The sequence below is a fragment of the Rhipicephalus microplus genome, chromosome 1, assembly GCF_043290135.1.
Source record: "Rhipicephalus microplus isolate Deutch F79 chromosome 1, USDA_Rmic, whole genome shotgun sequence".
Lineage (NCBI taxonomy): Eukaryota > Metazoa > Arthropoda > Arachnida > Ixodida > Ixodidae > Rhipicephalus > Rhipicephalus microplus.
Window position 1 is genome coordinate 52,583,659 of NC_134700.1, and position 27,024 is coordinate 52,610,682.

The window sequence follows — 27,024 nt, forward strand, 5'->3', positions numbered from 1 at the left end:
TTGGGACCTTGCACTGCCCTACGTGGCATTTGCACACAATTCCTCCCGGCATGACTCTGCTAGGTACTCGCCATTTTACATTCTGTTTGGACGCAAACCAGCATCGCCTTTGGATACTTTCCTTCCAGTCGCTGTGCAGTCTACTTCTGAATATGCACGTGACGCTATTACCTGAGCTGACCATGCTCATCAGCTTGCCCTTAGCAGAATAATGGCGTCCAAGGACTCGCAGAAGCATCGTTACGACGAGTGGCATCGTGACGACCACTTTCAGACAGGTTTTCTCGTTCTTATTTGGTCCCCTACGCAACATGCAGGCCTTTCAGAGAAGCTGCTCTCTTGTTTCACGGGCCCATACCACGTGCTTAGACGAGTGACTGACACTACATATGAAAGTGTCCTTGATAATCCATCAACCTCTTCCGCTCCGCTGTCCTGGACATCGTCCGCGTGTCAAGGCTCAAGCGTTGCTTCACTGCTCCTGCTATGGCCCCGTAAGCTTGCCGGGTCACCGTTTTTGCCACCGGGGGTTGCGTTACGTGATTTCGGCTGACTGAAACAGGGCATAGTAGGACATACCCAAAAAAGGTGCCTCAGACTGAGAGTGAAGAAGTGGAAGCTGTCGGTGAGCTGCGTTGTGGCTGCGGACTGACTACTGTTATTTTCCATGTAACAATATATATATATGTATATATATAGATATATATATATGTATATATACCTAAATATATATATATATATATATATATATATATATATACATATATTGTGAGACGACGTCAGGTACGAAGGAGCGACCGTTTTATTGTCAACCCAGACGCGCGAGCCAGCAACCGAACAAGCAGCGAGCCGCTACGATGATGATGATCACGGTGCTTTGTATGCGCAGGTGAAAGTGAAAATGATAAGCAACACAATCAGCGCTCACACTATTTCCCCCCTACACGAAAGCGGTCTGCAAGACGTTCATTTAGTAAGTGTATGAGCGCTGGATATAAGGTTTCAGGCGAGACACATGGACGATCTCGGTCCCGCGACGACGGCGATCAGAAGCCGAAGTAACCGGCGCGACGCGATAATTTACGGCCGATGTTCGTTCAAGCACGGTGTAAGGACCCAGGTATCTGTGAATGAATTTTTCACAGAGGCCGGGTGTGCGAACAGGTGTCCAGAGGAGCACTTCGTCGCCTGGGTAGAATGACACAACTCGACGTGTCGCATCACAACGAACTTTTCGCTGGGCCTGAATGGTAGAGGTGTTGGCGCGGGCGATTGTGCGGCAGTGGTTGACACGGGCAGCGAATTCTTCCGGAAGGGACGCAGATGGGACAGAAGGCGTGGACAAAAAGCTGGTGTCTAGAACAAAAGATGGTGCACGGCCATACACAAGAAAAAACGGGCTGTAACTTGTAGTGCGTTGTATGGCAGTGTTATAGGCAAACGTGACGAAAGGTAGTATTGTGTCCCAGTTCTTGTGATCGGGTTGGACATACATAGAGATCATGTCTGACAAGGTTCTATGAAAACGCTCAGTAAGACCATTGGTTTGCGGATGATATGCCGAGGTGGTCTTATGGATTGTGTCAGAGGCCTGTAAAACTTCAGCGAGCACACGAGAAAGAAATGTCTTGCCACGGTCACTCAGGAGAACACGAGGGGCGCCGTGGCGCAGGATAATGGCACGCAGAACAAAGTCGGCTACTTCGCTGGCAGCTCCAGTAGGAAGAGCTGCCGTCTCAGCGTAGCGAGTAAGATGGTCTACGGCAGTAACAATCCAGCGGTGACCGGCGGCGGTAAGCGGAAGGGGTCCGTATAAGTCTATGCCGACGAACTCGAAGGGAGCGGATGGGCACGGGAGAGGCTGTAGAGGGCCGGCGGGAAGAGATGTCGAACGTTTTCGGTGCTGACATGATGAACAGGAAGTGACGTACCTGGAAACACTAGTGGAGAGGCCAGGCCAGAAGCAGCGAGTCTTAATGCGATCGTAGGTTTTATGAAAACCCAAGTGGCCAGCCGTCGGGTCGTCATGAAAGGCTTCTAAGACTTGGAGTCGAAGTGAGCGAGGTATGACCGGGACCCATCGGCTACCGAGAGGATGGTAAGTTTGTCGAAGTAGCGTTCCGTCATGAAGTTTGAAACGCGTGAGTTGTCGTCGCAAGCGGCTGTTGGAGCACGAGATGAGCCGGTGAGCCGATCGATGATTGTACGGCAGTATGTGTCTGCACGTTGGAGCGAGGTGAGGTCTGCGGATTGAAGGAAGTCATCCGGTGCAGTGGGCTCGATGGGACTAAGACTGGTCATCTGCGTGGTCTCTTGGCTGGGAGGTGCTGCGCAGCAGGTAGATGCGTCATGATTTTGCAACAGCGGACAGCGTGACAAAGCGTCGGCATCTTGGTGTTTGCGGCCCGACCGGTATGTGACACTGTAGTCATACTCCTGCAGTCGGAGCACCCAACGACCGAGGCGTCCTGACAAGTTTTTTTAATGATGACAACCAACAGAGCGCATGATGATCCGTGACGATCGTGAAGCGGCGGCCATACAAATAGGGGCGAAATTTTTGCACGGACCATACGATAGCGAGACATTCCTGTTCAGTGATGCTGTAATTGCGTTCCGCTGGGGAGAGAGTACGGCTCGCGTAAGCCACGACTTGCTCTTGTGAAGCCTGGTCACGCTGCAGCAGAACAGCGCCGATTCCGTGCCCACTTGCGTCAGTGTGTAATATAGTAGGGGCTGTGGGATCAAAATGGCGAAGAACTGGCCCTGACGTGAGGCATCGCTTCAGGGTCTGGAAAGCAGCTTCACAGTCATCTGTCCAAAGAAATGATGCACTTGTGGTCAGGAGTTTGTGAAGAGGAGCCGCGATAGTGGCAAAATCACGGACAAAACGGCGGAAGTAAGAGGCTAAGCCGAGGAAGCTGCGAAGGTCTTTGAGCGTGGTGGGCTTAGGAAAGTGCAGCACAGCGGCCACTTTGTCGGGATCAGGTTCGATGCCAAGCTTGCTGACAACGTGGCCTAACACTTTGATGCTGCGGCTCGCAAACCGACACTTCTTGGTATTTAGCTGGAGACCGGCTTTGGCTAGACATGTGAGCACCTCGTCTAGACGTTCTAGGTGTTGCGAGAAGCTGGATGAAAAGATGACGATGTCATCCAGGTAACAAAGACAGGTCTTCCATTTTAGGCCACGCAGCACCGTATCGATCATCCGCTCAAATGTGGCTGGGGCATTGCAGAGCCCAAAAGGCATCACATTGAATTCGAAGAGACCATCAGGAGTAGCAAACGCTGTCTTCTCTTTATCAGACTCATGCATCGGGATCTGCCAATACCCAGATCGTAGGTCGAGACTTGAGAAATATTCTGCACCCTGTAAGGTGTCAAGTGCATCGTCAATTCGAGGCATAGGATATACATCCTTGCGCGTAATTTTGTTTAGTGCCCTGTAATCAACGCAAAATCGCACTGATCCGTCCCTTTTCTTAACTAGGACAACAGGAGAAGACCAAGGGCTTGTGGAAGGTCTGATAACGTTGCGTGCGAGCATGTCATTGACTTGTTCCTCGATGACCTTGCGTTCTGAAGACGACACGCGGTAAGGGCGACGGCGGATAATACGAGAACCGTCTGTGGCGATGTGATGAGAGGTCACCGTAGTTTGACCTAAGCCATCCGAACAAACGTCAAAACAAGTCTTGTGTTTTGTTAAAAGGGCCATTAAGTCATTAGTTTGCGTTGGAGTGAGATATGGACTCAAAGTGGCTTTAAGCGCATTAGATGAGCCTCCTGGTGGCGTACACTTAGCGACTGACGGCGGAGACGATACAGTGACGACACATACCGGTGCTATGTCGATAAGGCTGGCAACAGTGGACCCCTCTGGCAGTAGTTGTGGCTCTGTTGTCGTGTTGTAGGCGGTGAGACTGGCATGACCACGCGAAAACCGCACTAGACAACATGCGATGGCGATTCCTCGGAAAATGCAGCGCTGATCGGGGACAACCACTGCGTCACCGTCAATGGTATCGCTGGATCTAATGGTGAGGATACGTTCTTGGGCCGGGGGCAGTACAAAGTCTGCAGCTGCAACAAGGTGAGGCGACGAAAAATCGTAAGCACTAGAATTTTCAGTGTCCGTAATGCGAATAACGGGCGGACCACACGAAATGACAGCGGAAGCGGCTGACAGGAAGTCCCAGCCCAATATAATCGGATGAGCACATGAAGAAAGCACAGCCAATTGTATATGGTGACGAATTCCGTCGATCAGAACACGAACAGTGCATTGTCCAATAGGGTAAATTCTATTTTCATTAGCACCACATAACACCGGACCAACATATGGAGTTTGCACTTTTCGTAGACGATGACATAGTTCGCGATCAATGACCGAAATGGCTGCTCCAGTGTCCACGAGTGCGTCAACCGAAATGCCTTCTACACAAACAGTTAGTAAATTTGCAGGGCGCGCAGGAGGAATTGGGACAATTCGACGACAGGCAGTTTCTCCTCCAAAAACTGCAGCTGCTAGTTTTCCGAGTGGCTGTCGAGGGGCATCAGGGCAGAACGTAAAGGCGAAGTAGTACGGCGGAAGGGCGATGGTGAACGACGGCGGGGTGAGCGGGAAGAACGAGGTTCACCGTGGGACAAAGGAGGCGAAGGCGAACGTCGTGACGAGGGAATGTAGGTTCCTGGAACGTAGGGGTCAGACCGCGCAGCCCGGTCACTCTCGTACGAAGAATAACCTCGTCGTTCATCTTGCTGGCGCCGACGGCAAAAGCGGGAGATATGTCCTCTTATGCCACAGTAGTAACAGACGGGGCGCGTAGGGCGCCAGGCAGGGAAGTGTGGTTGTGGTGGTGCCTTGGCTGCCATCGCAGCCAAATGGTCGTATACGACGTCCGTAGTTACAGGTGGAGTAGGTGGAGGAGGCCGTGACACGACTTCGGCATACGTAGGCACATGTAAGGGCACAGGCGGCGGGGCACGTGCGACGCTCGTCATCGACGCCAATTCGTCCTTTATAATTTCCCGCAGGTTAGGAGGGGGTGAGCGGGCAGGTGAAGTCGGTGCGCTGGCAGGAACAAGGCTGTGAAGTTCCTCTCTCACTATGGTGCGAATTAGAGCTCGCAGCTCATGCTCGCCAGTAAGACGAGTGTCATAGGAGGCGTGTGGAAGGCGCATTGAGTAAAGTGCGTCCAGGCGCTGGCAGGTGGTAATAATGTCCTGAACTGTTGTCGGGCTCTGCATGACAAGAGCATTAAAGGCGACGGAGTTGATGCCTTTCATTACTTGCCGAATACGATCGGCCTCCGGCATGTCCTTTTGGGCGCGGCGGCAGAGGGCCAGAACGTCTTCAATGTACGATGTGTACGATTCGTCAGGCCCCTGGATGCGGGTAGCGAGCTTCTGTTTAGCTACCTCAGAGCGTCCTGTAGAAGTGCCGAATATTTGACGCAGCTGCACCGTGAATGCTGACCAATCAGGAAAGTCGCGTTCGTGGTTATGATACCACGTCTTAGCAACCTCCTTCAGATAAAAGGGTACATAGCGCAGCTTATGTGCCTCATCCCAGTAATTGCAAGCACTGGTACGGTCGTAACTGTCCAGCCATTCTTCTACGTCCTCACCGCGAAGGCCAGAAAACACTGGAGGGTCTCGTTGCGAGGTACTCACGGTGTGGTGAGGCCCAGCAGGCTGAGCGGGTGGTGCGAAGAAGGCGGTAGGGGGTGGGTCGTTTTGCGCCATCACTGTTGGCAAGCACAGCCGTCGACCTGATCGGAGCTCCAGGGGTGACCGGTAGTGCACGAGGACTTGGGAATCACAGCACGCTCCACCACTTGTGAGACGACGTCAGGTACGAAGGAGCGACCGTTTTATTGTCAACCCAGACGCGCGAGCCAGCAACCGAACAAGCAGCGAGCCGCTACGATGATGATGATCACGGTGCTTTGTATGCGCAGGTGAAAGTGAAAATGATAAGCAACACAATCAGCGCTCACAATATATATATAGATATATATACATATATATATATCTATATAGATACATATATATATATATATATATATATATATACATATATATATATATATATATATATATATATATATATATTGATACGTGTATGAAACTGTCACCTAGACACAGCTGAAGTGGCACCCAAATGAAGAAGATGATAACGTGGTTGTAGTGGGTTGGACTCTAGAGCTTCTCCCGTTGGCCTGCATGACTGTGCGCTCTTTAAGCCGTTAGCAAGACCAGCTCTCGGTGAGTAAATCTTCCCCGTAACATCTTTTGGTGGAAGGTGCGGGTTCTTCACACAACCCGGCTCTGGAACTCCGCAGTGGACGCCAGCTTTCTCCAGCCACGATGCCTGAAACTGGCACTCAGGCCTCGCCATCCGCGCCGGCTCCATCACCTGTGATTCCCCCCATCTTCTCGACCCTGGCACGTTTTCCGGGACGGACAGCACGGACGTCGAAGAATGGCTCGCATTATTCGAGCGCATCAGCAAGCACTACAGGTGGGACGAAACGCTTATGCTGGCAAATATTCTGTTCTACCTAAGAGGTACGGCACGCGCCTGGTATGAGACGCATGAAGAAGAATTAACCAGCTGGGACACATGCAAGCAAAAGCTTCGCGATTTGTTCGGTCGGTCAGTTGCTCGTCAGATGGCAGCCAGGCAAGACCTCGCGTCGCGTGTTCAATCATCGACGGAGTCGTACGTCACGTACATCCAAGACGTACTGGCACTGTGCCGGAAGACGGACAAAAACATGTCCGAGGCGGACAAAATCAGCAACGTGTTGAAAGGCATTGCTGATGATGCTTTCAACATACTAATGTGCAAGAACTGCACCACTGTCGACTCCATCATATCCGAATGCCGACGATTTGAACAAGCAAAAAGCAGGCGAATCACCCACCACATCGCGAGACTACCAAACACTGCTGCGACTTCGTCTTGCGAGGATTCTGCAGCGCCCCGTTCACTTGCGCCTCCTGCCAATATCGCAAGAATTGTTCGCCAGGAGCTGGAAGCCATGGCACCCGCTTCCTATCAGCCCCCTGCGCAAGACCACTGGGCAACAGTCTCGCTCATTCAAGCCGTCGTACGCCAAGAGTTTGCTAACCTGGGCGTCCAGGTTCCCCAGCCGCAGCCCATGAGCACTCCTGTCCACAACGCTGACCACCACTCTGCCCCACTTGTCGCTGCGGCAGCTTCAACTCCTCGGTTTACACCACGCTACCGAAATCCATCTGAGTGGCGTACGCACGATGATCGACCCATCTGTTTTTCTTGCTCTCGAGTTGGGCACATCTCCCGCCATTGTCGCAACAGGGGGTATTTCCGGCCAAGCTTTCGTAATGTCGACCGCCGTCAGGACCGTGGACACTATTCGCAACCCGGTTTTTCGGATGACCATAATCAGGACTCTTCAGCCCGCCGTTCATCTCCACGCTCCGAACCGTCCTACGCTGACGTCGTCGCCCAAAGAACCTGGTCAAGCAGCTCGCCGTCACCTCAGGGTCGGCCGTCACGCTCCCCTCAACGCCGCCGCTCTCCGTCACCGGCTTATTCTGGCCATTCCCCGGGAAACTGACGAGTGCAGCTCCTGGAGGTGGCGCTGCGTTGACGACTCGGAACGAAAACCCTCAACCGGCTACAATTTCAAGACGCAATTTACTTCGGGTGTTCGTTGATGGCCACGCCGTTACTGCTCTAATTGACACTGGTGCCCAAGTATCTGTTATGAGTTCTACACTTCGATCTCGCCTGAAAAAAGTTCTCACACCAGCTATGTTCTCTACTGTTCGAGTTGCTAACGGAAGTCGAACATCGGTACTTGGTATGTGCACTGCCCGCGTTACTGTTGCTGGCCACCACACTTCCGTTCTCTTCGCAGTCCTCGATGCTTGCCCACATGACGTCATCCTTGGAATTGACTTCTTAACCACCCACTCCGCCCTCATCGATTGTTCTACCGGTATCTTACGGCTCGAATTGCCTTTGCGCTCCGATTTCACTCCTCCAAGTCGCACTCGGCTACGATCTGTGGAATCTCTACGGCTACCGCCCCAGGCTGCTATGTACGTTCCTCTGTCGTCCTTCCCGTCCGTTCCTGATGGAGACTATCTGGTAGCTCCCCTCATTGATTTGACCCTTACGCACCACATCGCACTACCACATACTATAGTGATTGTTGCTAACAACACGGTGCTACTTCCAGTTCTGAACTTCTCTACGTCGACCCAAGTTCTTCCCCAAGGCATCACTTTAGCCGATCTTTCCACCCTTGATGAATGTTCGATTTGTTCTTTTACACCTGACACTAAGACCATGGCGAAACCTGTCATCACGTCGCAAAATAAGGCGTTCCTCGACAAAATGATATCCAGCGACCTCTTACCTTCCCAAATTGCGGCGCTCCGGGGTGTTCTGTTTTCTTACCTGGATATCTTTGACGTCGACGACCGTCCCCTGGGCCGCACAAGTGCCGTAACCCACCGCATCGACACCGGTGACGCCAGTCCACTCCACAAACGCCCTTATCGCGTGTCACGTGCTGAGCGCCAAGTAATACAGACGGAGGTCGAGAAAATGCTCAGTAAAGACGTCATTGAGCCGTCATCGAGTCCTTGGGCCTCCCCTGTGGTCTTAGTTAAAAAGAAGGACAACACCTGGCGCTTTTGCGTCGACTATCGCCACCTGAATCGGATCACCAAGAAGGACGTTTATCCTTTACCCCGAATCGATGATGCGCTCGACTGCCTCCACGGCGCCAACTATTTCTCGACCCTTGACCTTCGATCCGGATACTGGCAAATTTCGGTGGACGACCGCGACCGCGAGAAGACAGCATTCATCACACCCGACGGCCTTTACCAATTCAAGGTCATGCCTTTTGGGTTGTGCAATGCCCCGGCAACGTTTGAACGTATGATGGACTCTCTTCTTCGCGGTTTCAAATGGTCGACCTGCCTTTGCTATCTGGATGATGTAATAGTTTTCTCGCCCTCCTTCGAAAGCCACCTGTCTCGTCTCTCGGCAATTCTTGACGTTTTTCGTTGCGCTGGTCTCCAACTGAATTCGTCGAAATGTTCATTTGGACGTCGGCAGATTAAACTACTCGGCCACCTTGTTGACGCCACTGGTGTTCAACCCGACCCTGACAAAGTCCGTGCAGTCCGAGAATTCCCGGTTCCGCGTTCCACACAAGAAGTTCGCAGTTTTATTGGGCTCTGCTCATACTTCCGCCGCTTTGTCTTCAACTTCGCGGATATTGCTAGGCCCCTCACGGATCTCCTCAAAAAGAATGTGGCCTTCTCTTGGGGAAGGGACCAAGAACAATCCTTCGCGTCGCTAATTACCGCCCTCACCTCACCACCTGTGTTGGCTCATTTTGATCCAACGGCTCGAACAGAGCTTCGCACCGATGCAAGCGGCCATGGCATTGGTGTTATACTCGCTCAGATACAGAATGGCACCAACCGTGTGATAGCCTACGCTAGCCGCCTTTTGTCGCAAGCGGAACAAAATTATTCTATAACTGAGCGGGAATGCTTAGCCCTCGTTTGGGCTATCGCGAAATTCCGTCCGTACTTATACGGACGTCCGTTCGCAGTCATCACGGACCATCATGCGCTTTGCTGGCTGTCGACGCTTAAAGACCCTACAGGAAGACTCGGCCGATGGGCTCTTCGATTACAGGAGTACACGTTCTCGGTTGTTTACAAATCTGGAAAGCTGCACAGCGATGCTGACTGCTTATCCCGGCACCCCGTTGATCCACCTAGCTCCACTGATTTGGAATCCGATGCCTGCGTTTTAGCCATCACTGACTTTTTGAACGTGGCTGACGAACAGCGCCGAGATCCATCGTTGCTCACCATCATTGACCGCCTTCAATCGCGTCATGCTGACCCTTCTCTTAGCAGATACCTGCTTCAAGACAACATTTTGTACCGCCGCAATTTACACCCCGACGGCGCGGAACTTTTACTCGTCGTACCGCATCACCTGCGAAAGGATGTTCTGCGACAATTCCACGACGCTCCAACTTCTGGACATCTAGGAGTCTCCAGAACTTACGACCGCATTCGACGACGAGTATTCTGGAAGGGTTTCTACCGCTCTGTTCGCCGTTACGTCACATCTTGTGACCTCTGCCAGCGCCGAAAGAAGCCTACGACTCCCCCTGCCGGTCTTCTTCAACCTGTTGAAGTTCCAGCCGAGCCATTTTATCGAGTGGGGTTGGACTTGCTAGGTCCCTTTCCTACTTCTACAACTGGAAATAAATGGATTGCAGTGGCCACAGACTATGCCACTCGGTATGCAATCACTCGAGCGCTACCAACCAGCTGCGCAACCGACGTTGCCGACTTCCTGCTGTACGACATTATTCTCCAGCATGGCGCTCCGACTCACCTGCTCACAGACCGTGGTCGCTACTTTCTATCTCGTGTGGTTGATGACCTACTCCGATCTTGTGCTACCCCTCACAACTTCACCACATCTTACCACCCTCAGACTAACGGCCTTACGGAGCGCCTAAACCGCACATTGACGGACATGCTTTCCATGTACGTATCTACCGACCACACTGATTGGGACATAGCTCTTCCGTTCGTAACCTTCGCCTATAACTCGTCGCGTCATGAAACAGCGGGCTACTCCCCTTTTTATCTACTCTTCGGACGTCATCCCTTACTGCCCTTCGATACACTGCTTTCATCAGACCACCCATTCTCCACTTCGTACACTCAGGATGCGATCTCCCGGGCCCTCACGGCACGCGCGGTAGCGCGCGCTCGGTTATCGTCGTCGCAGACAGCACAGAAGTCCCTTTACGACCGTCGACATAGAGATGCCGTTTTTTCTGCGGGATCTCTTGTTCTCTTGTGGCTCCCGTCTCGACGTGTTGGCCTCAGCGAGAAACTACTATCGCGATACGCCGGGCCCTACCGAGTCATTCGTCAGGTCACACCTGTGACCTACGAGATTTCCGCTACCACAAACTCATCAGCTGCTGCACCCAGAACGGAAGTAGTCCACGTTTCTCGTCTCAAGCCCTACAACGCCGACTCGCTCATTTAACAGGCACCGAGACGGTGCCTTACGGGCCGGGGTGATGATACGTGTATGAAACTGTCACCTAGACACAGCTGAAGTGGCACCCAAATGAAGAAGATGATAACGTGGTTGTAGTGTGTTGGACTCTAGAGCTTCTCCCGTTGGCCTGCATGACTGTGCGCTCTTTAAGCCGTTAGCAAGACCAGCTCTCGGTGAATAAATCTTCCCCGTAACAATATATATATATATATATGTAGTGAGCATCACTATTTGTCCCGATACACCTTTTATTGTTGTCGGAATAAACCTCGTCGGACCACTTCCCGTAACGCCAACGGGCCACCACTGGATCGTCACAGCCGTCGACCACCTCCCACAATACGCGGAGACCACTCCTCTACGCACTAGCTCCACCTCAGACGTTGCCGCCTTCTTTTTAGAAGCTATTGTGTTGCGTCATGGTGCACCTGGCACGTTGTTGAGTGACCGCGGCAAGGCCTTCATGTCGACAATTCTTGACAAAATTCTAAAAACTTGTGGTACAGTTCATAAGACCACATCCGCTTACCATCCGCAGACAAATGACTTGACAGAGCGATTCCACCGGACTCTAATCTACATGATATTCATGTACATCGGACCGAACCACGATAACTGGGAGAAACTCTTACCGTTCGTAACGTTTGCACACAACACCGCTGTTCAACGAACCACCGGGTATTCACCTTTCTTCCTCGTCTATGGCCGTGCGCCGACATTCACCATTGATGCCTCTTTCTTCAATGTAACGACAAAGACGTCCACGACTATGCCAGAAAATTTCGTCTCCAGGCTCGCTGACGCACGGCAACGTGCTCAACTCAACACGGAGGCTAGTCAACTTGACCGCAGGCAAAGATATGACAGCTTTCGTCGAGATGCCACCTTCCGTCCTGGAGATGAAGTACTACTTTGGACGCCTGTTCGTACACCCGGATTGTGTGAAAAGTTTCAGTCACGCTTTCTCGGACCTTACGTTGTTAGTGAACGAACATCTCCTGTCAATTACCTTGTCACTCCCGTCGAGGGCTCCTCGGACCGTCGGTACCGTGCATCCGAGCTAGTTCACGTTTCACGCCTTAAACCTTTTGTTCGCCGTACCTTTCCCGCCTAAGTCTCGCCCGGGTCGGCCGATCAAGTCCACGGGGAAAATAAGTGTGAGCATCATTACTTGTTCCATTCTTTCATCTGTACATACTCATCATCACCACTCCAGTTTAGGTCGTGGGGCACATACTCGAGACAATAAAGAAGAGTCTTGAGGGTACTGGACGCCATCTTACAAGACATGTATATATATATATATATATATATATATATATATATATATATATATATATATATATATATATTGTAGCGAAGCCTCCGAACTATGAAATGGGTCGAACTCTTGAGTACCTTCTAGTGGGGCTACCCAACAAGGACGCCGCTCGCGCTGAGAGCCCGTGCTTGGCCGTTACTGCGCCATTGTGCTTGCTCGCTGTGGGCCCGCTAATAAACGCCTTAACATTTTGGTGGAGAGTGCTGTGCCCTTGAAACATCTTCGGTTCACATTCGATGCCCTTGGAGCTTAGATCCCGTACCGTGCCTTCAACCATGCAACAAGACGCCGCCCAGCAGACGCTTCCTCCTGCGCCGACGCCATGTTCCGGTGTCCCCCGCATCCGCGACTCACCTGTCTTCACCGGCGCGGATGGCACCGACGTCGAGGACTGGCTCGCCATGTACGAACGCGTCAGCGTCCCCAATCATTGGGACGAGGCAGGTAAACTCGGCAACCTGGTTTTCTACCTCGCGGGTGTGGCCGGCATGTGGTATAACAACCACGCGTCTGATTTCGCAACCTGGTCCGATTTTAAGACCGCTACGGACCACCCCAAGAGCTTCTCAGCGATCGAGGCCGTGTCTTCTTGTCGGAAGTCGTCGAAGCCATTCTGACGGAGTGCCATTCTGTCCACCGCAAAACTACTGCTTACCACCCACAGACGAATGGCCTCACCGAACTCTTTAACCGCACCCTCGGCGACATGCTTTCTATGTACGTCGCTGCCAACCACACTAATTGGGATAATATACTGCCCTTCGTCACCTACGCCTACAACACCGCCCCTCAGAGCACGACTGGTTTTTTACCTTTCTACTTGCTGTACGGAAGGCACCCGTCGCACACCATGGACACGGTACTCCCGTACACGCCGAATCCATCTGAGTGTACACCTATTTCCGAGACAGCCAGGCTTGCTGAAGAGTGTCGCGAGCTTGCCAAGACTTTTACGACGCAAGAGCAAGAGCGGCAGAAGAGTATCCGTGATGGCTCCACCACTTCTGAGCCCACGTTCCTTCCTGGTGCGCTTGTATGGCTCTCGATCCCGACCTCTGCCGCTGGCCTCTCTTCCAAACTACGTCCCAAATACGAAGGCCCCTACCGTGTCATCGAGCGCACCTCACCCGTCAACTATCTGATCGAACCCGTTGAACAATCTTCGGACATGCGCCGCCGTGGGCGAGACATCGTCAACGTGGAGCGCCTGAAGGCTTATTATGACCCGCTCATAATAACAAGCTGTTAGGTTGCCAGGCGGCTCCCTCTTCGACCCCGGGGTAATTGTAGCGAAGCCTCCGAACTATGAAATGGGTCGAACTCTTGAGTACCTTCTAGTGGGGCTACCCAACAAGGACGCCGCTCGCGCTGAGAGCCCGTGCTTGGCCGTTACTGTCGCCATTGTGCTTGCTCGCTGTGGGCCCGCTAATAAACGCCTTAACAATATATATATATATATATATATATATATATATATATATACATATTTATATATATATATATATATATATATGACGTTGGTAGAGGCAGAGGAAGAAGAAGTGCTTTAGAATAAAGATGGGGTATGAGCAAGCCACGTCCCCATTCATCGTGGCGTCACACGAGTCGGCGGGATGCAGACCTGCCAGCCTCTTCATCAGTCGCACATCATCGACAAGGTTCTCCGCAAGACACGCTGACCACACATTAAATACCGTACGAGCGCCTAGCATTGCGCATCGACCAGCATCATGACAGAACCATCGACTGACCTTCCCATCCCCAAGTACATTGGAGCAGTGGACGATGGACCTGTTCAGGACTGGTTCGACCTGTTCGAGCTCCACGCTACCATTTGAATCATGGTCGGAACGGGAAATGATCACCAACTTCATTGACTACATCTCCAGTGACGCATTTAAGTTTTACCTGACACACATATTCGAAAACGACGAATTATGGCAAAAGATCAAAGAAGAGATGATTGCCCGTTTTAACGACTACGACAAGCACTTCCTCATTACCGACCATCTGCATACAACCAAACTCGGCCGTCACAGTCCACGCTTATTTCTCAAGGAACGTAGCTTTCCACCGGGTTTTTCTTCACGAAAGCCGGCATTGTCAAAGTCGTCACTCCAGCACACGACACGAGACGTTGCTTACCCACCTCATGCACTTCATTTTTTGTCTCGCATACGTGGTCCACCACCCGGTTTTTCATCACGCGGCTCTTCAAGCCCTCCTGACGCTCACCGTTTGCCTCATAAAGACAACATGTTCACGACACACCGAGAAAATACCCAGTCGAGCCATGCTCCTTCCGCACGGGTTCATGCATCACCGTGCGGTGCATGCACACTGGACAGTCGAAGCAACACCGAAGGCTCAGACGCATCGAACGTCACGCGCTGCCATGCGCAAGAGCCTCTCGTAGTGAACAGTGTACAAAAAGCTTCTGAAGAACTTTCTATCAACTCCTAAGCATCATCTTCATTGCCTGAACAGCAAGACAACAGCTCACAGACTACCAGCTGCCGACTGGAGACCCCATCAGGTTGTCTTGAAAACCAGCGCGATGTTCAAGAAGAGCTGCCAGCGCAATACGGTCCACAGCAACGTCAGCAACGCCAGCAAAAGCAAGTCCGTGAATCGCAGACACTCCAACGGACACATCAACAAGGACGACGACGCAAAGCAAGCCTCTTAAAACAAATTCAAGAAGCAAGGCAACATTGCATAAGGGATCGGCACCAGAAACGCATTTGCACAAAATGTCAAGACTGTGCCTAAGATTACAGCTCCGAAAACTCAGGAAACACCGAAGAAGACCAGAAGTCACCAGTTTTACCACGCAAAGATTCAGACACCATTCCATTAGTTTACGACAACGGAGCAAACGCCACAGAAAACTACGAAAGAGACTGAACGTTATAATTTGTACAACGCAAGAACATAGACATAATGCCTTGAACTTCAGTTCTTGTACACGCAGGCTGCAAGCACTAATTCTGTCTCAGCCGCTACACAGAATAGAGCGCGTACGACCGAGGATTTGGCGCCTACGACATTCGACCTTCAAGTGCTCCAAGGGCTTCCAACCTTGTTCATTCCTCGCAGCTGCTGAAGTCATGTCATGATCAGTGCAGTTTAGCAGGACGCGGTTACCTTCTCCAGAACACCACAGCCAACCTCACCCACCAGAACTCCCCTATTTACCGGACTGCTGCACTTTTTTCTGAAGTTTTGCGAGTTTACGGAACACCACTGGGACATGAAAGCAATTGTACATTTGACATTCGCGACTTCTCAACCTTGCCTTGTTTACTTTTTCTTGTTCGTAATCCATGCCTTCTTTCGGGGGGAGGGGGAATCATGTGACGTATGAAGCGATGGTTGGTAGACGCAGAGGAAGAAGTGCTTTAGAATACACATGGGGTATGAGCCAGGCCACGTCGCCCATTCATCGTAGCGTCACACACACACACCACACACACACACACACACACACACACACATACACACATATATATATATATATATATATATATATATATATATATATATGCAATAAACGAAAAAGCCAAAAAAAGACTCCGGTGCGCGGAATAACAAACGTGGAGCTTATCAAGCGTGAGTGCGAGGCGTTAACAGAACCAGATTCAAATAGCAGGCTATTTCTATCTTCCACTTAGCGCTGGTGACGGGCGTCTCGGGGGCAACTATCGTGTTTCCAGCTTTAACAGCGAGATTACCAATTAAGAATGACATATGTTCACAACTGCCGTGACAATGCGCTTCGTGCGGCTGCACACCGCTGTTCCGAGAAATACGTTTGTTAGGACGAAGCAGCGAAACGTTAGCAAGTGAGGTACTTGAGGCTTATTACATACAAAAGAAGAGGAACGAATGCGTCAGTGTTCTGTCGATTACATTGTACAGGAAGCAATAATTGGTTCTAGATAGCGCTGTGCGATAGACTTCTGTTTGGGTTTTCTTGCGTGTAACGTGACAGTCACTTGTGCTGAGTCCTCCTCCCCTTTGTGCGCATTCTGGAAGCATATAGGTTTGGATGAGGGGAGGAAAATAAATAAGTTGAAAATCAGGCGCCCTATCCTGCCTCCTTTTTTGCTTTGCTAGTATCAGTTGCGCCACAAATATTTTATTTGAAAAATACAACTGACCCACTTCTACAGTTAGCACAAGATTGTCAAACTGGGCCGAAAGATAGCATAGAATACTGTGACTTGATTGTAAATGAAAGTGCGAAGATCACCCATTCTTTGAGCTACAGCACCTGTGTTCACTTTTGTCACATGCATATCTGGTACAGTAAGTAGACACTAGAAGCATGAGACGCCATACACTAGAAGCAGGTGATGCGAATCTGCCCTGCGCGCATGAACTGAACCACGGCTAACGCTATCATTTATTCTTTGCTCGCAGAAATATTCAACCGATAGATCAGCCATTCGCGGGGCGGAATCGCCGCCAGGTGAAGTGGTACTGGACTGCCGCCGTCTCCAGGATCAGCTACGCGACAGCACTCCAGCGCTGCTCAAGGAATTCGCCGACGACGGCTATGCGCCACGGAACCGCATGATCGGCTGGTCGTGTGCCTTTCTCGTGGTCAGTGGATTCCTGCTCATAAGTGGAGGTGTTATGCTGACACTCTCTCTCATAGTTGAGTCGGAGTCCAACAGCTTGGCTGGTTACTACGATGTGCCCACTACTCAGCTTGGCGCCGGACTTTTGGGTGTGGCTGCCGTGTTCTTCTTGCTGGCCATCATTAAGGTTTTCTGGCACCGCCACTTGTAATCACCTCCTTTTCAATGGACTCGAAGCTAGTAAAATACGAAGTTCCACGCAACTCATCAAGCTTTGCCTTTTTAGGTCTGTTTACACGCTGCTTGCACCAAGGTTGATGTTTCTTATAGCACGAGCAAAAAAATAATTGTCAAGCTTTCTGCGACTGACAAGATGACGCCTGAACAACTTCGGAAAACAAAAAGTAACATTAGTTGAAGGCTCAGCAACACAAATCTCCCAAACCTGAAGAGTTATATCACCACTTTTCTCTAACACAAGCCTCGAAAACCACGATACTCTACTCCACAGCAAAATAAAAACCTCAGCCAACGATCACAAGACCAGGCAACAAAACAAATGGTGCAGCAAACCCATCACAAAGACGCCCAATGCACGAATTATGATGAAGTGTGTGAGAACAATAACAATAAACTATTGCTTATGTGTATCTGTTCTGTTGTGAGTGTTTTTTTTCCTATGAAAGAAAGAATCATTTTGCCCTGTTGGCCTCCAAGGATCCAAGCAACGAAAGTACATGGAATGTCGAAATAGGTGGCGGTGGCTAGACAAGGGTTTGTCCTTCAAGAAGGACATATTTGTTTAGCGTTTTCATTCTGTTTTTATTGTCATCTCGCTCATTGTGAAGCTTGTGCTAAATGTTTTGCAAATATAGCTGTAATACTATGTGCATAGTGTTTTTTCACTGTTTGCTGCGTCGCCAAAGAGGTATTACCTTTCGGGAAAGGAAACCAAAAGCGCAGTCACGAAATGTCAGACTTCGTGCCATTCTCTCCGCGCCTGAGATACTAAACATTGGACATTCTTTGTGGCGACGCGGTATTTTCAAGCTTATCGCCGATAGCTAATATAGTGCACAGAGCATTTCTTCCTTCTGCATTCTTTGAAGAAACCTGGGTCTCTGAGCACCTGTATGGCTTTTCAAAAATGAAAGCTTGGACCATTTGGGGCAGCAAAGGCGAATGGGCGCAGTGAGATACAGCCTGCTTTTACAAATAGCGTATTATAAACTGATACAACACTAAACTAACACGCCAAGTCTCGATACCGAGCTGCTATATCTTACTGCTGATCGCGCACCTGTCATCCACTTGTAGGTACCAAACACAAGCTCATAAAGTAAATAGCAGCTATGAATTGACGAGGACGGGGTAACGTCCTCATAAATTCATGGTCACGCTTAAATTTAGGAATGCATTGCACCAACAAGGCCAACAAGGCACCCTTAACAAACACAAGCTTTCTCTGAAACTCTAAATGCAGATGTTGCAACGCCTACCTGCATACGTTGATGTAAAATAAGATCGTTTACACATTTCTAGTGAGCAACAAAATAGAAAAGATGTTTATTTTTCTTTTTTAATATTTGACACAGAGACATAGCATATATGTTTTTGCAGATTTTTTTCTCGAACATACAACAGAGCGGAGTTTCGAAGAAAGAAAAATAAACGAATGTCAAGCCCTATATGGCTTTTTTCAACGATACGTATTTACGTTCTTGCAGCATTGCAGAGAAAATAAAACGTTTACTAAAGTCTACGTACCGAAAAGAACATCAGTATACGGTTACTTTTCAATCGGTGCTTTCGTAACATGTGGTTTTTTTTCCTTTATTTCTCAAAACGTTGGTTCTTTGTATGTACCAGAAGCTAAAGAATGCATTTTTTCTTGTACTCAACGCCATAACATCCCATTTCTGCTACAGTTCTGCAATCATCATCATCATCATCAGTCTTACTAGGTTCACTGCACGACAAAGGCCTCTTCTATGTTCTGCCAGTCAGCTCAGTCCTGGGCTTTCTGCTGCCACTTTATACCCACAAACTTCCTAATCCAATCCACCTACCTAACTTTATAACTCTCCCTTATTCGTTTTCCTACTCTGGGAATCCAATCAGTTCGCCTTGATGACCAGCAGTTATCCTGCCTACGTGTTATGGGTCCAGCTCATGTCCATTTATTTTTCTCGTTTTTAGCTACAATAGCCTTAACCCCAGTTCGTTCCCTGTTCCATTGTACTCTCTTTTTGTCTCTTGAGGTTACCATATCAACTTTCTTTTGCATCTCTCACTGCGTCATCTTCAATTTAAGCTGAACCCTCTTTGCAAGCCTCCAGTTTTTTGCTGCGTGGAAGCACCGGCAAGATGAAGCTGTTATATACCTTCTCCTGGAGGAATAGTGTCAATCTGCCAGTCATAACTTGAGAGTGTTTGCCAAACGTGCTTCATCCCATTCCTAGTTTTCTAGTTGCGCTCGTGCTTCGGTTTTGTGGTTACCACGTCTCCTAAATAGACATACCCATGTACAAGCTGTCCTATTGCGATATTTTTGTATATTACGTTAAATTTCTGCAGTATATTTTTACCTTTCTGATCTCCTTGTCTAATTCAGCAATCATCAATTTCAATACAGTCCCTACGAAAGCGCAGACTGCTAAAATACTCTCCATTAACCATTATCGCTAACGCCTCTCGTTCTAGATCTCTCAAAACCTCCTGTAAAGACGAGGTTAATAGCATTAAAGAGCTTTATATCTCGTTGTCTTACGCCATTCTTTGTGGGTATTGTGTCACTTTTTATGGAGAGCTATGGAGGCAGTTGAGCCTGTGTAGATTTTTCCCGGAGGTTATATATATGCTTCGTCGACGTCCTGCAATACCACAAAGTAGCAGAAAAAAGGACCCGACACGACATAGGAACCTCAAATCAATGAAACTTGTGGCACCACTCAGAATTCAGATGTTCACATAAACCAACTTAGACAGGATAAGTATTTCTACCCCACAGCATACAGAGATACTTGTTCGTGGTGCGAGACCACCTCAACTCTGTTTTATGTCACGTGGAAGTGTGCACTGTACAATGAAGACAATTACTACATGAACAACATAGGGGGACAATGGGAGGCGCTGCTGTTAAGCCCGGCTTTTGAGGATCAGCTTTGACTATTCCGAAAAGCAGAGATGAGGATAAGGGTAAGATGGATCTTGGAAGAATGGAGATTCCCCACTTTGTGGAGAAATAAAATTTTGTCGTCTCTGTCTCGATCCACTTTTCACAGTGTACATATGTCATGCCTACACAAACAGATACTACTAGTCCAACAAAGGTAGAGAAAATGCTGTCCTAAAATGTACTCAAATGTACATATTTTAGGGAAATGACAGTGCACACTTACGCCAATTTATTATGTTAATTGCAGCTCATTTCCATTACTGCCAAGCGTATATATACTTTGCGCTTTTCGTTAAATTTTTCTGTGCTGTTTCAGCTTTAGGCCACCCAATTATAGTGCATTAAACAGCGATTCGCGAGGTTGCCCTTCAAACACGTTATGTTTTCAGGACCTTTTAGTAAAGAAGCTGGGAATAACGCACACTTATATGACGCATGCTCCTGCACAGCACAGCCATTCATCCTACTCGCGTCAGTAACTCTCTATATTTGCATTTATGAGAGGGTGGCGGCCAGGCACGGCCTGGCCGCCATTCCGTTGTAATTTTTTCACTTAATAAACTTGTTTCTCTCTCTCTCTCTCTGCATATATGGCCTATTTATCTTGCACAATTTTAAACGTTCATACAGAGGAGCTACTTATGTTATCTAAATCAATCATGATGAGTCTAAATACGAGGGCTGCCGACTCAAAGACCCTCCTATTTTTCGCTATATAACCCGGTGTTGTTCTCGATGCGGCCCCGTTATCCCGTAATCTTCCGAGCTAACTTTCTGCCTCCCCTTCGCATGCTTGCCCTCTCTCGTTATACAGACTGTACAGCAGTTACCTTGACTTCAATTTGCATGTCTTGCCGACCCCCATTTCTTCTTGATTTCGACTGAGATATTCATAGCCCCCCTTTATTCCCTGTCCCACTCTGTTCTAGTTTTGTTGAAAATGGATACAATTCTCTTTATTAAGTGAGAATCATTTTTTAGCTAATTTCGATGACTTCTATCTATCTATCTATCTATCTATCTATCTATCTATCTATCTATCTATTTATCTAACTATCTATCTATCTATGTGCCTATGACTTTGTGCTCTCAAGACCGTATCATTAATGGGATATATACCCAAAATGGTATGGCATAACGTGGCTATATGACGAACAAGATCGAGTTGTCCTATCATGAAAATGGTGATTAACTTGTCATCAACGGTGTGGTTTACCAGCCATGCCTGTGGTGCTTCTGCGCTCTATTCCCTAACTTGATATATTCAAAAAGTAGTAATATGAGACATTTCTCCACAAGCAGCCTAAATGATGGTAACATGTTGGTTTTAAAACATATGATGTGCAAGTCATGCACAGCATATTTGTATGCTATCGAAACTTTTATGAGGCAATTTTCACACTCATGGCTAGCTCGCGGCTCTTCTGCAGCTTCATAAACACGAAATTTGGTTTTGCATGACGTGACTTTACGACTAGCATAAATTCAAGTGGTAATATGAAAATGATGACATGTCAAATGGATCATGACTTGCATGGTATTCCCATGGCACAATCGCAGCTGTTTCTCTGGCTTGATATTTTCATGAGATGGAGAGTATAACAGGACTGAATAAACTTCAAGAACTACAATTACAAAATATGCAGTGAGAGGTGTACACAGCTACAGCCTAGAGGGCAGAACAGAAAAACTACAGGCGCTATTTCAACCGTCGTCTTCATCGCCTTTCTGGTGCATTCTTGTTCTTGCCGTGCAGCGTATAACCCCTGCTGCCGGTAGCGTCGTCTCGACGCTTACGAAAGAATAAAATAAAGTGCAGAGAAGTATGGTTTTAAACGAGAGACGTGCACGATGTCAGTAGCGAGGCCGACGACAAAGAATGGCAGTCCAACGGAGTTACCTTATTACTACCTCGATGATCTGGCGCAACTCCTCCTGCGGCCCAGAGTAGCGAGAGAACAGCTTTGTTGTGAGGCCAACGTGGCAGCCCATTTGAGGCCCTCCGAAGCAGAAAGACAATCCCAAGTAGCCTGGCAGTCCACCTAGGCTGGCCTTTGCATCGTGGGCGTACTTTTTCAGAGTGCACTTGGCTGGCGGCACAAGGGTTTTTAAGGCTACCGCAGGATGATGGTCATACTTGAGATAGAAAAGGGAAAGCCAGCGGCTTCGTGGCGTGAGGAATTTTACGCGAATATTTCATAAGGCGAAGTGGTGCTCCAGCGTGCTATGCAGGGTGATTCGAGCTTCCTGGGCTGACGAGTTTGCTCCGAGCTTGCTCTACGGTAGCCAGGGAATCAGGAGTGTCTGGTGCACATTATAGCAGCGTTGATAAAATGTGTACAAGAACGCTCGTGGGCATAGAAACACGTGTTGGGCTTTTGCGATGGTTATTAAGGAAACACCGCATGCTTGCGTACATGCCAGTGCCACCAGCCAGGGAACAATTCAGCCGTGCAGCACTGTCAATTTGAATGTCACGCTATCGTTTAGCCAACTCCACACGCGCCTCTCACAGGCGTGTTCGTGGGCGTATGTCCTCCTTCGGACAGGTTCTTTCGTTCTACCTGCAGCACAGAAATTTTCACTCTCGAAGGCAGCAAAAGTGCCCACGCGGCACTCTCATGCAGCTCTTTTCGGTTCTTTCATATATGGCAGATAAATACAAAAACTGGTTTTCACCAGGACCGCTCGCATCGTGATGGCAACGCGGCTGTGAGTGTATACGTCGTGAGCGCGGTGATATTGAAGCAATACGCGGTATCTACGCGATGATATAACTTTTGCTTCTACGTGCGTGTGTGCATAGTCTGCGCGATAAGGCTGACAAGAATCGAGCCGCTCGCTGGCGTTGCGGCGTGGGCACAGCTCCTCCACAAGAGCAAATGTCGTGGCCAGACCCAATCTTTGCCGCGGGCGTCTGTCAGTCAAACTGACACGTAAAATCGGTTAAAACTGAGTTAATTCTCAAAAGGCCCAGTTCAACTCGTGACTTTCAATGTGCCTGTGTCAAGCGTTATACGGTAATCGCTAAGCAGCTGCTTCGTTGCATACGAAATAATTTGGTCATCTTGCAATAGCCATTGAGGAGCTTGAGATAACCTAGCTTTTCAATTCGGTCGTCTACTCATCTGCTTGTTCTGCTTCGTAGTGAAGGCCACATCAGCTCGGTCCAAACGAAGAGTATACTAATTGACCACGACCTATGGACCATTGCACTGAACTGCTTTCTCTTCATTTATAAGGTTTCTATTCAAAGGCGATTATTTCGGGCAGAATTAGCAAAGTTACGATTACCATGGAGGAAATATTTGTATTCCTGATCAGCACGACCCTGACTATCTTGTTGGCCAAAGATAACTAGAAAGATTTTACTTAGCGTGTGCATTATGGGTCACGTTAATTAGCATTGTTTAGTTAGCTAATCAACAAGCATGCGTTAGTTAGCCCAATCCTAGCATTACATGGCTTTGTTACCATGGTCTTTTCATGATATAGCGTAATTACCTCGGCCTAACCACAACTTGGCGTAATGAGCTTGGTCATAGTATTAGCCCAACCGCCCAGCCAAATAACTAATTAGTTGTTCACACGTGCCCGGGTGCTAGTGGGCCATAAGGATGATGAAAGCGGAGCGTACCGGCCGAGCAGTGCGCTAGAATGTACAGGCTGACCATGATGATTACCACGTGGCCTCAAGTTTTAGCTGCGATTGCGATGTTGTGAGGCACTCGGCCAGAACGAATATCCGAGACCACCGCGCTGTATATTGTAAAGTAGACTTAGTGCAGGCATTAAAAGCTGCGATATTAATTTAAACAGGTCATAACTTTAAAAAACACCAGTAAACGCTTATCACGATCAGTGCACAAAAACGCACAAAAACACAAGAATGTGCTTTTTTTTGCTTTTAATTGCGAAGCATCTCTTCGTGGACTTTGAGCGTATCTATCTATCTATCTATCTATCTATCTATCTATCTATCTATCTTTCTATCTATCCATCTATCTATCTATCTATCTATCTCTATCTATCTATCTATCTATCTATCTATCTATCTATCTATCTATCTATCTAGCGGCCTAGGACTTTTACCTCTCCAGGTCGTTTCGATTATAGTATCAAAGCCAAACTTGGTATGGCATAACATGACTGCATGAAGAGCATATCTGACTGGTCATAACATGAAAATCATAAAAGATGTCACGAGTGTGATGATTTACATGTCATGGTCCTGCAGACCTTGCGGTGGTTTCGTTCACATGGCATGTTGCAAAGCTGATATGGTATGACATGATTGCATGGAGAAAACAAGCGACAGACCATAACACCAAATACATAACATGCGTGTAATGTAACAACATGACTACATGCCATGCTCATGATGCGCTTGCGGGTGTATCGCTTGCGTCACATATACCTAATTAGGCATTACACTGCGTGAATAGATGACGAAAGTGTGTGACTGGTGCAAACATGATATTCATGTTAGGCTGAAACACGAGGCGCAAGGTTGACAAAGAGGAAAACACCAAATACATAGCACTCTTTCTGTCTCCTTTTTTTTTCCTCTTTGTCACTTACCACCAGATTTAGTGGTAAGTGTCGTCAATGGATGACGAAAGTGTATGACTGTTGCAAGCATGATAATCCGGACACGTGTCATGTAAGAGCATGACAACATACCACGCTCATAGCGTGTTCGCGGTCGTTTCACTAGCTCTACACATACTAAATTTGGTATCACGTGACGTGAATAGATGACGAAGGTAAACGACACATGCAAGCATGATAACCATGACGCGGAAGTCATGCACGACTTCATTTACTTGCACATTGTAACGCTGGGCTGATTTTCAAGTCACCAATCCGCAATTGTCATTCGTGCTTCACATATAATCGATTCACACTGTACGTGGGATTTGCCAATTTTTTCTTGTGTTTCGGTGCTTTATTGTGGGCTGATCTTGATGAGTATGTTCCAGCTAGCCAAATTTGCTATCTTACATTAGTAAAAGCATCTGGCACATTTAGTGCAAGGGTGCACTTTTTCGCTTAGTGGAATGACAAACAAATAAAAGAAGATTCCTTTCGCTTGAAAAGACCAGCCAACTTTGTCGACCATCATTGATGCGATGCGTTGTTCTATCGTGACCAATAAAACGCATTGATATGTGGGGTTTAACGTCCCAAAACCACCATTTGATTATGAGAGACGCCGAAAATAAAACGCATCGTGCTCAGGGGAGCTTCGACGTTTTCGCTTGATGGCTCATTCAAAAGGGGTTGTTTTCAGGGCATGCAAGAAAACCAGAGTTTCTTCAAGCTCGTGCGTTGCTATATAGCACCCTCAGTCAATAGATATCATTCTGTTAGAAGTGCGATTGCACCGCTTGGCGAGTCAATTTGTTTGCAGTTGGTAGCAGTGGTGATCTGGTCGATTGTGGAAGACGGGCGCCGCCTAATGATAACATTCTTCTAAAAATTGTGCGACCACGACCGGTCGACAGCTGCCCCGGACCACCTTGGTGGAGGATAACGTCGTTAAACATAAACTCCACGATGTCACTAGTACAGCTTGCTTGCGGTGCCTGTGTGATAGCCTAATGTGTCGCGTATTCTGTAGCTACAGTAGTCCACTTGTTTCAAACAAGAAACATTGGAAATGGTCCGACATGATCGGTGCCAACGTTGTGGAAGCGGACAGTCGGGATGTCAGTAAGTTGAAGAGGACTTGCTGGCAAAAGATAGAATGCTTGGAACGTTGGAAGGCCTGAGAAGCAGGGACGTATTGAAGCACAGGACAACAAAGCCCGGCCAGAAGAACTGGCGCCATAAAAAAAATCATACGTGTGCCTGGCTCTGTGATGTTCAGCGGTTGGGGCGGTGTGAAGCTGGTCAAGAACTGTGAAATGAAGGGTTGCAGAAAAACCAGTAGCAGCTCTAACCCCTCGGCACTGGCTTTGCGTCAGTAAAAAAATGCCCTCTCTTTGCCCGAACAAATTAAGTTACGGGTCCGCGTGATAAAAACGTTGACAAGTGTGCATAAATAAGCTGTTCCTTGCACAAGTGGGTGAAGTTCAATACTGCGAATGCACAGGCGTCGAAATCATGCACTGGCAAGTCGGGGGGAGATGTACGGAATAACGAGATAGGCAGTCGCAACCATGGTGAATTTCGTCGGACTTGTACATCCAGTCAAAGCGTTACTCTTAAAATTTCAAATCCCACTGGCCACATTGTCCAACAAAACATTTGAAGAAGGGCAACCAGTACGCTGTATGATAGTGAGTAATGGCCGAAAAGGTATGGCCGAACAAGTATTCTAGACATTTTCGACTGCCGAAACAAGTATGAAGTACTGACGCTCAGTATAGGTAAGCTAGCTCTCCGAACAGAAAAGGAGGTGACTTATATAGGTGATGAAACGACCCTGTACTTGTGGCCGCTGAAGAAGATCAGTGCCGTTGCCATGTCTGCTGGCATCAGTACGAGCTTAAGTAGGGGATGATGGGTCGAAATAGGCCAAGATCTGTGTAGTGGTAAGTAATGTTTTAAGTGTGCTGAACGCAGTTGCTTGGTCGCTACCAAAATAAAACGACAAGTCCTTGCTCAGAAGTTTTGTGAGTGGTCGGAAAATGTCGGCAAAACTCTTGTAAAAAGTAAAAACACAGGCTCACAAAATCACATAAAGCTTCTGTGAAACGTCGTACGGGGAAATCTTCGACAACTATAATATGGCCGGAATCACGTTGAATGCCTCGAGCACTCAGAAGACGGCCCAGCACGGGGATTTCCCCGTGGTCAAAATGGCATTTCA

At 48.4% G+C, this 27,024-nt stretch overlaps 1 protein-coding gene across 6 annotated transcripts in view; it reads left to right on the forward strand.

Moving 5' to 3' along the window:
• The window catches only part of LOC119177780 (putative thiopurine S-methyltransferase), a 428,663-nt gene that overhangs the window by 109,664 nt on the left and 291,975 nt on the right, over window positions 1-27,024 (forward strand). For 3 of the 6 annotated variants that reach the window (XM_075868574.1, XM_075868326.1, XM_075868460.1), the window contains exon 2: window positions 16,869-17,051. The exons of the other annotated variants lie outside the window; for them this stretch is intronic. The gene's annotated coding sequence lies outside the window, so the exon portion shown is untranslated. The remainder of the gene's footprint in view (window positions 1-16,868; window positions 17,052-27,024) is intronic. 6 annotated transcript variants of the gene reach the window in all.